The sequence below is a fragment of the Xyrauchen texanus genome, chromosome 29 (assembly GCF_025860055.1).
Source record: "Xyrauchen texanus isolate HMW12.3.18 chromosome 29, RBS_HiC_50CHRs, whole genome shotgun sequence".
NCBI classification, from domain to species: domain Eukaryota; kingdom Metazoa; phylum Chordata; class Actinopteri; order Cypriniformes; family Catostomidae; genus Xyrauchen; species Xyrauchen texanus.
In genome coordinates, this window is record NC_068304.1 from 26,323,593 (window position 1) to 26,337,959 (window position 14,367).

The following is a 14,367-nucleotide window of genomic DNA, read 5'->3' on the forward strand; positions in this document are numbered from 1 at the left end:
CACAAAAACGAGGAACACCATCAGAGTCAGATATGTGCTTGCCCTAATATCACTTGGATTTTTTATTGCCTAAACGTCATTCTGAATGAACAGGCGATATCACAGACAACAGTATATATGTGTCGGGGGTCCTTCTTCCGAGGCGTTCCCACGTGAATGTATGAGCGTGATTATGTATTGTAAATTAGATGGTTTTATTTCAGTCCATGTCACAAATTTCATAAGTAAATCGGGTTTTAATTGCTGTCCTTGTTTCACTAATTGTGGTGACAGGGTAAAGCGTTAAAGACATGGCAACTTTTCGGAAGAAGGTGGACAATCGCATTCGTGTCCAAATAGAAAACGGTGTCGCACTACAACATGTTTGTACACTATGTTTGTTATAGTTGGTGATCGTGGACGAGATCAGGTAATGCATAATATAATTGTTACACTGTGCGATTTTTGCTGAACCAGACCTAATCGTCATTGCTGCACTGTGAATCCAGGTTGTCATTCTGCATCACATGCTGTCAAAGCTACAGTTCGAGCCCGGCCATCAGTCTTATGGTGCTACAAAAAGGAGCTGGGCTTTAGCAGGTATGATTACGCTATGAGAACACTTCAGCTCTCCAATTTTATTTTTCATGGACCCCTCTGATGACAGATCCTTTCCCATCTGACTAAACCGTCAACTCATAAAATTGCCAGTTAGGTTAGTTTTGAGGACCATTCACTGTAGACCAATGTTTCCCATTAGATTTTTTTCAGCAGCGGTGCTGTTGTGTCTATTCCGACTGCTTTTCTGGAGCCTGCCCCACTTCACGGGCACGCACACAGTAACGCTCTGTTTCCTCTAAATGGCAATGAAAACTCGGAAAATTCGTTCAAAGGCTTCAACTTGTTCAGCTGTTGGGGAAATCACGTTGATGGCACCATAGACTCATTGATTAAACTCAATGGCTTTCAAACCACATCGTTGCCAAACGTGTGTATTGCCACAGTTAGTGTTTTTACAGCCGTGGCCAAAAGTATTGGCAGTGACATACATTTTGTGTTTTGCAAAGTTTGCTGCTTCAGTATTTGTAGATATTTTTTTTTTTTTCACATGTTTCTATGTTATACTGGAAAACAATGATGAGCATTTCACGAGTTTTAAAGGCTTTTATTGGCAAAAACATTCAATTAACATTCAAACGGGTCAATATTTACAGTGTTGACCCTTGTTCTTCATAACCTCTGCAATTCGCTCTGGCATGCTGGATATCAGCTTCTGGGCCAAATCCTGACTGATGGCGATCCATTCTTGCCTTATTAGTGCTCAGAGTTTATCACATTTTGTGGGCTTCTGCTTGTCCACTTGCTTTTTGAGGATTAATCCACAGAACCACTGGTTCTTTATGGGATTAAGATCTGGGGAGTTGCCGAGTCAGGGTTCAAACATTTCAATGTAATGATCTCCGAACCACTTCATTATTACTCTTGCCTTGTGACATGGTGCTTCATCATGCTGGAAAATGCACGGATCATCAATAAATTGCTCCTGGATCGTTGGGAGAAGTTGCTCTTGCAGGACGTTTTGATACCATTCTTTATTCATGGCAGTGTTTTTGGGCAGAATTGTGAGAGAGCCCACTCCCTTGGCTGAAAAGCAACCCCCCCCTCCCCTCCCCTCCCCTCCACACATGAATGGTCTCAGGATGCTTCACTGTTGGCACGACACAGGACTCGTGGTAGCTTTCACCTTTTCTTCACCGGACTATCGATTTTCCAGATGTCCCAAACAGTCGGAAGGGGGCTTCATCAGAGAAAATATCTTTGCACCAGTCTTCTGCTGTCCAATCCTTGTACTTCCTACAGAATTTCAGTCTGTCCGTGATGTTTTTCTTGGAGAGAAGTGGCTTCTTTGCTGCCTTCTTGACACCAGGCCATTGTCCAAAAATCTTTGCTTCACTGTGCATGCAGATGCACTCACACCAACCTGCTGCCAATATCTCTGCTCTGCACTGGTGGTGACATGATTCCGTAGCCGAGTCCTCAGGAAGAGACGGTCCTTGCGCTTACTGCACACTCTGGGATGTCCTAAAGCCTTCTTCACTGCAGTTGAAGCTCTCTCCTTGAATTTCTTGATGATCCGGTAAATGGTTCTATTAGGTCCAATATTCTTTGCAGCAATTTCCCTGCATGTGAGGCCATTTTGATGCAAAGCGATGATGGCTGCACGTCTTTCTTTAGAGGTAACCATTGCTAACAAGAACACAATGATTGGAAGCACTTCTTCCCTCCTTTTATAGCAATCAGTCTGCTCTTATAATCCAATCAGAATGATAGAGTGATTTCACCTGACTAGTACTCATTCACATTTCCAGGTGCTGCTGATATTATTAGTGAAATGAGTTAGCAGGACATTTTGTGCCAGGGCCAAAAAACAGTGAAAGTTGGGTTTTTTGCGATAGTTAATTTTTTTGGCCAATGAAGCTTTTTGCAATTATTTAAAATGCATCCGATCACTCTGCAAAATAATCTAGAAACAATGTGAATCAACACCACAACAACTGAAGCAGAAAACTTTGCAAAACACAAAATTGATGTCACTGCCAATACTTCTGGCCACGGCTGTACACAACTCATGTAATTTAACACATTGATGGTCATTTGAGTTCATTTTCTTGGTCTGCTTGAAATTACAATCAGTATGGGTAGAATATTCTACAGTGTCAGCTGCTCACAAAATGGTTACATATTAAAAAATAAATAAATAAATATTTTGTCATTATTACATTTAACTAACTCGTGCAATCCATATTAACGCATGTTGGTCAAAGAATAGATTAAGACAGGGGTGTCAATCTCAATTTCAGCCTGAGCCACATCAGGGTTTATTTGTACGCTCAAAGCAAAGGTCATGGAAATTCATTGGTCAAAAATTGTGGGAAATATTGTGTGTAAACAAAGATGTTATTTTACAGTAATCGAAAGAAGAGGATGCGCAGCTGCAGAAAAAGATCAAATCAGGCACCTTGAATCTAAAACAGGATGATCCCTTCGAGCTCTTTGTTGCTGCAAACAACATCCGCTACTGTTACTACAATGAAACCCACAAGATCCAGGGAAACACATACGGCATGTGTGTTTTGCAGGTAACAACAGTGACAAACTACTCAAAGATGACCGTCTTATTACTCTAAACTTTATTGCGGATGTTAGGGCTGCCCCATGATAGACAACCAAACGTTAGTCGATGAGAAGGGTCTTGGTCAACCAAGTTTTGATTTGTCAGTTTGTCGCAGGAAAAAAAACTCATCAGGAAACCGACACAATAAAGTAAGACACCTTGATTTCAAACTTTGAACTTTATTTATTTTAACTAAAAGTTTAAATGAAATTGAAAATAAAGAAGCACAATTAAAACTTATGTTGTTCAACAATTTGAAAGATGGTCTTTACAACAGTTGTGAAGGGTAACATCTCTCTGGCAAAGAACCAAATTCATCTGTGCATTCTCTACCTGCCGGGTGTTTAATTGTGTGGGAAAATATATTGTGTGTGTGAATAAATTAGTTTTGTTCCCTCCTTCTCGAGATATATATAAGAAACCACCTTTCCATGTGTGTACCACGAGACTACACGCCTCCATATCAGCACGTCATACACGTGCATAGACGGCTTTTCTGTCATCTGTTCTTATTAATATAATAAACTGTTTCTTTAAGCCTGTGTCTGTGTCTACAAGCAAATCATTGTTAAAAAATTTGATAGTAATAGCCTAATAATAATTGAATACATGTGAAAACTAGACAAATATTGTCTTGACATTCTCAAAGGCATCAGCTATTGATGACCACTCTGACTATCGCCGATAGCCGAGATCATCGTCTGTCAGCACAACCCTAATGTGCATTTGTCTTTATAAATTAACAAAATGTTCAGACAGTCTCCTTGCTGGTTTTTCCTACACATTCAGAATCATTACCACTTTTGCCAGTGTCACTGCCTGCGTTTGCTTGTAAATTTTATATTTTAAAGGTTCATTATTATGGTGTAGTATTTCTCTGTAATGTAGAACAGTGTTAGCAATGTTACTTATAACATTCTTTCTCAGCCCTGGAACCCAAACCATTTTCTGATGCCCCCCAAAATATATATATTTAAGTAATTCAATTAATATTATAAACATGCGACGACCTGTCGACTAATGACTACTAGTCCGCTAAGAAAATCTTAAGTTGGGGGCAGCCCTAGCGGAAGTTCATCTCGCTTTCTTCCTGTTTTAGGAATTTGAAGCACTCACTCCTAACCTCTTAGTTCGAACCATTGAGACAGTGGAAGGTGGAGGCATTGTGGTCATTCTGCTGAGGACTATGAACTCACTGAAACAGCTGTACACAATGACAATGGTAAACATCCCCTTTAATGCTTGTTAAACAAATATGAATCTGCAAATCTGTGTAAACACAAAGCATAATTATGTAAGTGTTACTGTTGTCTTGTTCTCTTTCAGGATGTTCGTTCTCGCTATCGGACAGAGGCTCACCAGGATGTTGTTGGAAGGTTCAACGAAAGGTTGGTTTTGTTATGACAAATGATAAAACATACATTCAGAAGATAATTAATTAAAAGGAACATTCCGGGTTCAATAAAAGTTAAGCCCAATCGGCAGCATTTGAGGCATAATATTTATTACAATGAAAATTTATTTTGAATCGTCCCTCCTTTTCCTTCTTTTTTTATTTATTTCTCCCAATTTAGAATGCACAATTCCCACAACTTTAGTAGGTCCTCGAGGTGGTGCTGTTACATCAATCCAGGTGGAGGACAAGTCTCCGCTTCTTTGACCATCAATCTGCGCATCTTATCACGTGGCTCATTGTGCATGATACCATGGACACTCCGCATGTGGAGGCTCATGCTACCCTCCGCGATCCACGCACAAATTACCACGTGCCCCATTGAGAGCAAAAACATCCAATCGTTACCACTAGGAGGTCACCCCACGTGACTCTACCCTCCCTAGCAACTGGGCCAATTTGGTTGCTTAGGAGACCTGGCTGGGATCACTCAGCACACCCTGGATTCAAACTCGCGACTCCAGGGGTGGTAGTCAGCGTCAATATTAACTGAGCTACCCAGGCCAACCATCCCTCCTTTTCTTTAAAGCTGCACTATGTTAGATTTTTTTGGATAAAAATGAACAAATTGCCATTATTGATTAAGTACATAAAAAATCAGTATTCAAAACAATGTCCTTACCTTACCCCGATTTACTACAATAAGCTTATAAAAATAATTCGTATTTTGAGCTGTCGGGTCGGATTTGGCATGAAATCGCTGGTTTATATCCTATTTGCATCATGACGTCATGTCCGTAAACACAGGAAAGAAGTGTGGGCTGTCACATGTTCTGGCTGAGGACGCTGTTCAGTTAAGTCAGTCACAATCACACAGTTCAGGATGGCATCGCTGCAGTCTAGATGGATGTTTACCTGTTATCTGTTTGGGCGAAGTTGTTAACCTGCTATAATGCTTGGAATTGGATACAGTATGTTGTCTGGTAGGGGTAATGCTTTTATAAATCGGACATTACTCATGTGTTTACCGATCACGATCCGTTGTCAGGGGAAGTTACTGTACATGTTTACTAATACATATGACTTCTGAAATTGACTTGTACAAAATATATACATGTTTAAAAAATAATATTTTATCCCGATTATTGCTCATTTAATGTTTTTAGTTAGTGTTATTAGGCTAACTGTTTCTCTTGCTTTATCAACTTACATTTTTTTGTTTACGTCTTTTGACAAAAAAAATTTAAAATAGTATTTCGTCATGTTACAGTCATACATTTTAGTCCGTCTTCATGCTTTAGAGATGTATTAAATTTCCGTGAAAGGATATTACATTGTGTGTGGTGAGTTTAAGTTCACATGTTAATTTGTTTTTTGTGCAGATGTAAGTTCCATAAATGTTGTGAATATATTGATGAATCTCATGTATAAATAGGATGTGTTTGAATAAAATGAGTTATTTTACCCTTTTTAAAGCAGTTTGTGTTGCCGGTGTTAGCGTGTTAACTCAAAGCTCAAGTGGAGACATGACAAACACACTATATAAAGCTTCTAATATATTTTTCTATTTACAGATTATCAAGATGTTTCTTCTGTTTATATCTTGCACTATTAAAATATTTTGCAGTATAATTTTTATCGTCATATTTTCGTCAACAGTATGCTTTAATAAAATAATGTAATTATCTTCATGATGCGCCTTTTTCGTCTCATCTTAGTTATCGTTGACAAAATCAAAAAACCTTTCGTCAAGTTACGTTTTTAGCATTGATTTCGTTGACAAGATAACTAATGTAAAAATAATGAAGTCTTACATTGAACTTGAATCAGCAGTCTCAAGAGTTTCACCTCTAAAATTGGTAGTACAATACAAACAATAATAGTCGATAAAACACTTGAATGATCATATTAAAATATACTTGTAACTGGTGGTGATTCAGGAGAGTCCCCTGTTCTCTATGTAAAAGTGCATTGAGTGTAGTGTCAGAAAAGTTTACTATTCATTCATTCAAAATATGTAAATATGAATGTTGTTTATCTGTATAATTTTAACATGTTTCATCGTATAACATAATTATATCAACATGAAAATAGCACATTATAACTCTGATTATCTTCCAGTCATGATCACACAGGTGTTGTCCAGTTAACCTCAAATCATAAGGTTTGTCTAAGCACAATGGACATAATGTATTCTTCCACAAATTGCTTGCAGTTTAAAATGTCAACCACCGATGTCGCTAGGGAGCACAAAGTTACGTAGTGCAGCTTAAAAAAAAAAAAAAAAAAAGTACAAATCGAGGTAACAATGAGGCACTTACAATGGGGCCAATTTTTTAAAGGCAGAAATTTTAAGCTTATTATTTTATTAAAGCACTTTATTTGAGCTGTAAAGTTGTTTAAATTGTAATTTTTACAGTCATTTTAAGGGTTTTAGGGTTTGTTGACATTACACGGTCATTGTAACAATGTTGTAAAATTGGCTATAACTTTATAGAGAAAAAGTTAGTATGTGTTTTTATTCAACTAAAATCATGTTAACATGCATATTGTTTATGTCTTGTGGCTATATCTTTGAAAAAGTGAGTATTTTAACTTAAAAAAATTGGCCCCCATTCAATTCCATTGTAAATGTCTCACTGGAACCTCGATTTTCTTTTTTTTTTTAAAGAAAAGGAGATGCAAGTCTAAATACTTTTGAGGTAATCGACATTATGCCACAAATGCTGTTGACTGATCTTAAATTGTATTGAACCCAGAATATTCCTTTTAAAAGACATTTATTTGAAAACACGTATTTTACGTGCATCAATCCCATTTTTGATTCTGATAAAAATGTCATGCTTTTTTATTTTTTTTAATGAATTTTACATGAAGCCGTTTTGTTCCAAGCTTTGTTCTGAGCAATACGTGGGATTATTTCTGGATTATTAGGCTTTTCTTACTGTGACCAATACCAGTCTTGAGTTAAAGCTTGCTATATCCTATTTCTGCTTCAGCTTTCCAATAATTGTTTAGACAGTTGCTTGACATTTTTGTAGAAATGCCTTTTAATATTGTTTCCCAGATTCCTCCTGTCTCTCTCCTCCTGTAAGACATGTGTTGTTATTGATGACCAACTCAACATTCTGCCAATCTCCAGTCACATTACCAACGTCAAACCTCTCCCTCCTAAAACACAGGCAAGACTTGTCTAGAATCTAATAACATCCTATTTGATCAATAGCTCCATTCTTAATCTGTGTATTTGCTAACAGGATGATGGGCCGTCCCCACGGATACAAGAGCTGAAGGACCTAAAGGGGTCTTTACAAGACACACAGCCGGTTGGTGTTCTAGTGGACAGCTGCAAAACTATGGACCAGGTATAACTAAAATAACAGATAGAAACCTAGATGTTTTGTGTGGCACCATATTACATTTTTTGACAAATTCTTTGTATTTGTATTTAGGCCAAAGCGGTGCTGAAGTTCATTGAGGCCATTTCAGAGAAGACCTTACGCAGCACTGTAGCTCTCACTGCTGCCCGTGGTCGAGGCAAGTCTGCTGCGCTGGGATTGGCTATAGCCGGAGCTGTTGCATTTGGGTATGTAGTGGAGTGAATGCTATCCATGCACATACTTGTTACATATCCTTCCTTCCTTAATAAATGTTTAGTCAATAATTTTACTGAATTCTTAATAAACTAATAAATTGCTAATTGAATTGAGTTCTCTTTCTCTTCTCAGCTATTCAAATATTTTCGTCACATCACCTAGCCTGGAAAATCTGCATACACTATTCGAGTTCATATTTAATGGTTTTGACACCCTTCAGTCTCAGGTAATCGTCATCATTATTATTCTCATATCAGGGTTACTCACCACCTTAAGTAGATACTATTTGGTATAGGGCTGTCTATTGATAACAATTTCAGATCAAATAAATTACATGACACCATTAATCACAGACTTCTCACTTACCATACAGTCTAGCTGATCCCACAAATGCTCAATGGGTTCCAGATCCATAACACTCTTTTCTAATGATCTGTTCTCCAATGTCTGTTTCTTTGCCCGCTCTAACCTTTTCTTTTTGTTTTTCGGTTTCAAAAGTGGATTTTTCTTTGCAATTCTTCCCATAAGGCCTGAGTCTTCTCTTACTGTTGTACATGAAACTGGTGTTGAGGCAGTAGAATTCAATGAAGCTGTCAGCTGAGGAAATGGGAGACGTCTATTTCTCAAACTAGAGACTCTGATATACTTATCCTCTTGTTTAGTTGTACATCTGTTCTTCCACATCTCTTTCTGTCCTAGTTAGAGCCAGTTGTCCTTTGTCTTTGAAGACAGTAGTGCACACCTTTGTATGAAATCTTCAGTTTTTTGGCAATTTCAAGCATTGTATAGCATATGCCAGTCTACTGCATATTGTGGCAACTCAAAAACACAGACAATGTTAAGATTAATTTAACTTACCAGATAGCTTTCAACTGTGTTTGATATAATGGCATGTGATTTTTTTTTTTTAGTACCAAATTAGCAATTTAGCATGATTACTCAAGAATACAGTGTTGGAGTGATGGCTGCTGCCTAGATTTGATCAAAAATGACTTTTTTCAAATAGTGATGGTGCTGTTTCTTACATCAGTCATGTCCTGACTATACTTTGTGATCAGTTGAATGTAGTTGAACTTTGGTGAATTAAAGTACCAATTTCCTTCCGAAACAGCAAAATCTGTACATTATTCCAAACATCTGGCCACCAGTGTACATTTAAAATCTGTTTGTGTTAGCTTTCTTTAATCCTTTATTCCAGTTACTATGTGAATCGAGACACATTGTTCTGTTACCACAAAGCCTCTGAGGCTTTTCTTCAGCGCCTAATGGCGCTCTACGTTGCATCGCACTATAAGGTAAATGTACTGGAGTATCTAGTGTATTGGACCATTACATTATGTCTTAAAGGGATAGTTCACCAAAAAATTCAAATTCTCTCATAATTTACTCACTCTCTTGCAGAACACAAACTTAGTTTGTTTTAGAAGAACATCTCAGCTCTTTAGGTCTGTACAGTGTAAGTTTTGGTCACCATTCACTTGTATTAATTTGACCAACAATGCTGAGGTATTCTTCTATAAATATTAATATGCAAAAAAAAAAAAAGGTCATGGGATGGCATGAGGGTGAGTTAATGATGAGAGAATTTTCATTTTTGAGTGAACTAATCCTTGAACCTCCTGACATCAAACCTGCATCAGTTTAATTTTTTTATTCTTCCTCTTCAGAACTTGCCCAATGACCTTCAGATGCTCCGGCTCATCATCTCTTCTATCTGCTGCCCCCTGTTCCACCCAAACAGAACACTCTCCCTGAAGTCTTGGCAGTTGTGCAGGTATTGCCACAGATCACTTAATTCTGATACTTGTGAATCTGAGTTTAAGTTGTTGTTATTGAAAACCTCTGGATTGTGAAAGAAGTTTGAACCTGTATTTTCACTTGCAGGTGTGTCTGGAAGGAGAGATCTCCCACCAGTCCATCATCAGCAGCTTGTCCAGAGGGAAGAAAGATTCTGGTGATCACTATTCGAACACTTGGTCACTAGAGTCACACTTAAATTCTTTTACATTTTAATGCATTTGAGATTTTTTTTTTTCTTTATTTTTTTCTAAATATTATTATTATTATTATTATTATTATTATTATTATTATATTTTCTTTTTTCTAAGCAAGTGGCATCTGCAAACAAATGTTACTTGACCTTTTGTTTTTGTATTATTTTAGCTTTCTGAGCCATTTTGCTATTAGTTTTATCCAATTGGTCCCAAGTTGTTTTTTAGTGGTTGTGGTTGTAGTGGTTTTATCCAATTGGTCCCCTTCAAGACCAAACAGGGCTCGACAATAAGGACTGCCCGATGGCCTGGGGCCAGTGTGAGAAAGATTCGGGCCAGTTGCTAGAACTGTCACTTGCCCGATCGGGCCAGAGCTGCATTTATAACAGTAGTGCAAGCAAACAACAAGTGAGAGAGCACAACAATTACACTGAGCGAACAAAGTCTTCTAACCGAGGAGCGAGCGTGAGTATATTTATCTCGCAAAGACGGGCAAATGCATAATATACTGGACGCACCAAGACACAGTCGCATGCACACACAAGATTGTGCAGACACAGAGCGCACTCTCCTAGCACTGTCCTCGCTCTTTTCCAAATGTCTTAGCAGCAGCTATTACCAATGTGTAGAAACCCACTTATTGAATTTCGTAGTGGGATTTAACGTCTTGTGCAACATTTTAAGTATCCCGGCACATTCTGTGTCACAGTGTGCAAAATTGGGTGAGAATTAGTAATCCAGACATTGGAACACAAGAAATAAACAGTTTCTTCTATAGGACTGAAAATTCATGTCTCTCCGTGCATGTGTTTCATCATCATCTCTCTCAGTGCAATGTTGTCTGTTTAACATGCATGTGTGTCTCGTAAAGGGACAGAGCGCTAGTGGCAGAGGATGAATCTCAGTTGCCTCCGCGTACAAAACCATCAATTCACGCATCTTATCACGTGGCTTATTGAACGAGTTACTATGGAGACATTGCATGGGCCACCACACGCGCTATTCTCCACGGCATCCACGCACAACACAACACACGCCCCACCGAGACCGAGAACCACACATTATAGTGAAAATGAGGAGGTTATCCCATGTGACTCTCCCCTTCCTAGCAACCGGGCCAATTTGATTCCTTAGGAGACCTGGCTGGAGTCACTCAGCACACCCTGGATTTGAACTCGTGACTTCATGGGTGGTTGTCAGCGTCTTTACTCGCTGAGATACCAGGCCCCTGGGGGACATTGTATTAAAAACATAAGATATATACACAAAATATTTATCTCCAGACATATTTATCTCCAGACATATAAAGCCATGATAGTAAAAACAGCTATTTGTCATTTTTGTGTTGGGCCAGTGAAACTTTTGTCAGGGCCAGTAAAAATCAGAAGCACTGGCCCAACTGGGCCAGTAGAAAGAATTCTTAGTGTTGAGCCCTGCAGGTGTCAGCAGAGTAACTCCTGGTGTAGTTCATCACATGAATAATGGACATGTTCCACTAAAGGCCTTTTCACACCAAACACGAATTTGTGCCACGATAACTTGGCGCAATGACTATTTTGGAAAGAAACAATGAATTCCTAATGATTGAAAACCAGAAAATGTCCATATACTTTAAGTTTTAAAAGTTTGCAAAATGCCCAAATACACCACACAAGAGAGTCTATTAGAAATGATTTTGTGATGCTCTTTTGATTTGCATTTAGTTTCAAGACCCAGATTTTCTGGGGACAGGGTTGTCCGTATCGCAGTGAATCCTGAGTATCAGGGGTAAATGTCTTACTTCAATTCCTCTGATTATATAAAAGCTCAATTAATGTATAGTGAAAAGCTTAAATGTGCAAGTTGCTGCATTATTGCATTGTTTGAATAGCTATGGCATTGCACATACATGATCTATTGTTTTGGTTTGCAGATGGGTTACGGCAGCTGTGCGTTACAACTGCTGCAGCAATACTTTGAGGGACAGTTTCCTCTTTTGGATGAGAAAGAACAGACAACAGCCAGCACGATCACATCCGTGAGCAGTGAGGTAACAGTCTTTAATAAGCATCCCTTTTGGTTCAGTTCAGTGTTAAGCTCTTATTAAATAAGCTGATTTATGAAGCTGTTTTTGATTTAATCGTTACAAATTTGTAATGATCAACCCCAAACTGATGTGCTTTTGTTGCGATCCTTTTTTTACAAAACTGGAACTAAATTAGCCCTCTCAATCAGCAATGCACAGAATATAGTAAAGGGGAGTCAGTTGTAATATGCGCCATTTCAAAAGAGTATTGAGATTATTGCAAGGAGTGTTCAGTAAGGATTATTTTTGATCCATGTGTATGTACAGACTGTCAGTCTCCTGGAGGAGGTGGTGTCACCCAGGAAAGATCTGCCACCGTTGCTGTTGAAGCTGAATGAGAGGAGAGCCGAAAGGCTGGACTACCTAGGGGTGTCATATGGTCTTACTCCTCAGCTGCTCAAGTGAGTTTCAGATTTACAGGGATATGCACAAATGGCCTACAACACTATTCCGAGGCATATACTTAACTATTTAATCTCCCTGCTTTCCAAAGGGCTGGATTTGTGCCGGTGTATTTAAGACAGACTCCGGTAAGGATGCAGCTTTATTTTTAAGTATGGTCCTGGACTGTTGATCTTTTTGTAATAAAGATGGTATAATGGGGAATGTATTCTTGTATTGTGATTCCTAGAATGACCTGACAGGGGAGTACTCATGCGTTATGCTGAAGGAGCTGAATACTGAAGAGTCAACAGAGCAAGGCCAGTGGCTATCTGCCTTCTGGAAAGGGGAGTATTCCCACTCTCTCGCATTCATCCTGCTGCAAGCAAGAACACATACACAGTCTCTAAATTCAGATTTGTTGTAAGTTATATTTTTGCCACTTTTTGCCTTAGATAGCACCTTAGATTAGATAGTGGAGGGGTAATGGGATTGGGATAAGACCTTGTGCCAGTACTTAAACTTGGGTTGAGAAAAGAAAAGGACAGTGCAAAACAAGGGATGTACAGTAGAGGTCTTCTCAGGTCCTAAGATCTGTACCCGACCCGAATCATTTCTTACCCGAACTCGACGAGTATAAATACATTTTTAAAATTGAAAAACCTGACCCGAGACAGACCCGATAAAATTGGAGCCGAATCTGACCCAACGGCAATTGTTTTCTAACCCGAATGGACCCGATATTTGCAAAGCCTGCACACACCAGTATCCAGGAGGGTCTGGTCATTTAAACATAAGCGCGGATTGACAGACAACAGAGAAAAAGTGAGATAATAACATCATAGAATTATTAATATGTATTTTTTTTTAAATAATAAAATATTGGTAAATGTCCGAAATGAGTAATGGAACGTTTTTTTTTTTTTTTTAAGAATTTTGGTCTTCTCTGGTCCATTCAGTAAAAGCATATTTATTTAAAATTACTCGAGACCCGAAGGCTACTAATATCAGTCCCGACCCTTGTCCGAGGTACTCGTCAGAGTTTTGGACCTGAACCCGTGTGGCGTCAGACCTCAGGTTTTCAGATCCAAGTGGACCCGCGAAGATTTCTAATGTACACTGAGTAAAATAAATGGCGATAGGGTGATCAAAATCATCACTTTGATCTGGTGTCTACGAAATATTTCAAATATGAAATATTTTTGATATTACATCTAATACCATCTAATATGATTACTAATAGATTGCTATTATTTTATTATGTGTGAAGAACTAGACTGACATCAAATTGTTGCCTTTTAATTATACAATTTAGCAATCATTATACAAACATTTTTAACTGCAGAATATTTGGACAAATCAGCATCAACTATTCTAGAGTAATTAAAAAAAAAAAACATAAAATGCTAACTCAGCCATGCTTTTAAATTCACTGTTTGATTTAAAATGTTTCATCACCAAATTGCTTGTGGATCGTTGGGAGAAGTTTCTCTTGCAGGAATAGTTTTGATACCACTTTTAATTCATTCTTTATTTTATCCATTCACTCACCTTTTCTTCTCCAGCCTATCGATTTTCCAGATGTCCCAAACAGTCGGAAGGGGGCTTCAGAGAAAATAACTTTGCACCAGTCTTCTGCGGTCCAATCCTTCTACATCCTGCTGAATTCAAACAAGAACACAATGATTGGAAGCACTTCTTCCCTTCTTTTATAGCAATAAGTCTGCTCTTATAATCCATTCAGAATGATAGACCTTACTAGTACTCCTTCACACTTTCACGGGTGC

At 38.3% G+C, this 14,367-nt stretch overlaps 1 pseudogene; it reads left to right on the top strand.

Moving 5' to 3' along the window:
* The first annotated feature begins 202 nt into the window (after nucleotides 1–202).
* Nucleotides 203–14,259, top strand: LOC127623035 (RNA cytidine acetyltransferase-like; annotated as a pseudogene).
* The last annotated feature ends 108 nt before the right edge of the window (nucleotides 14,260–14,367 follow it).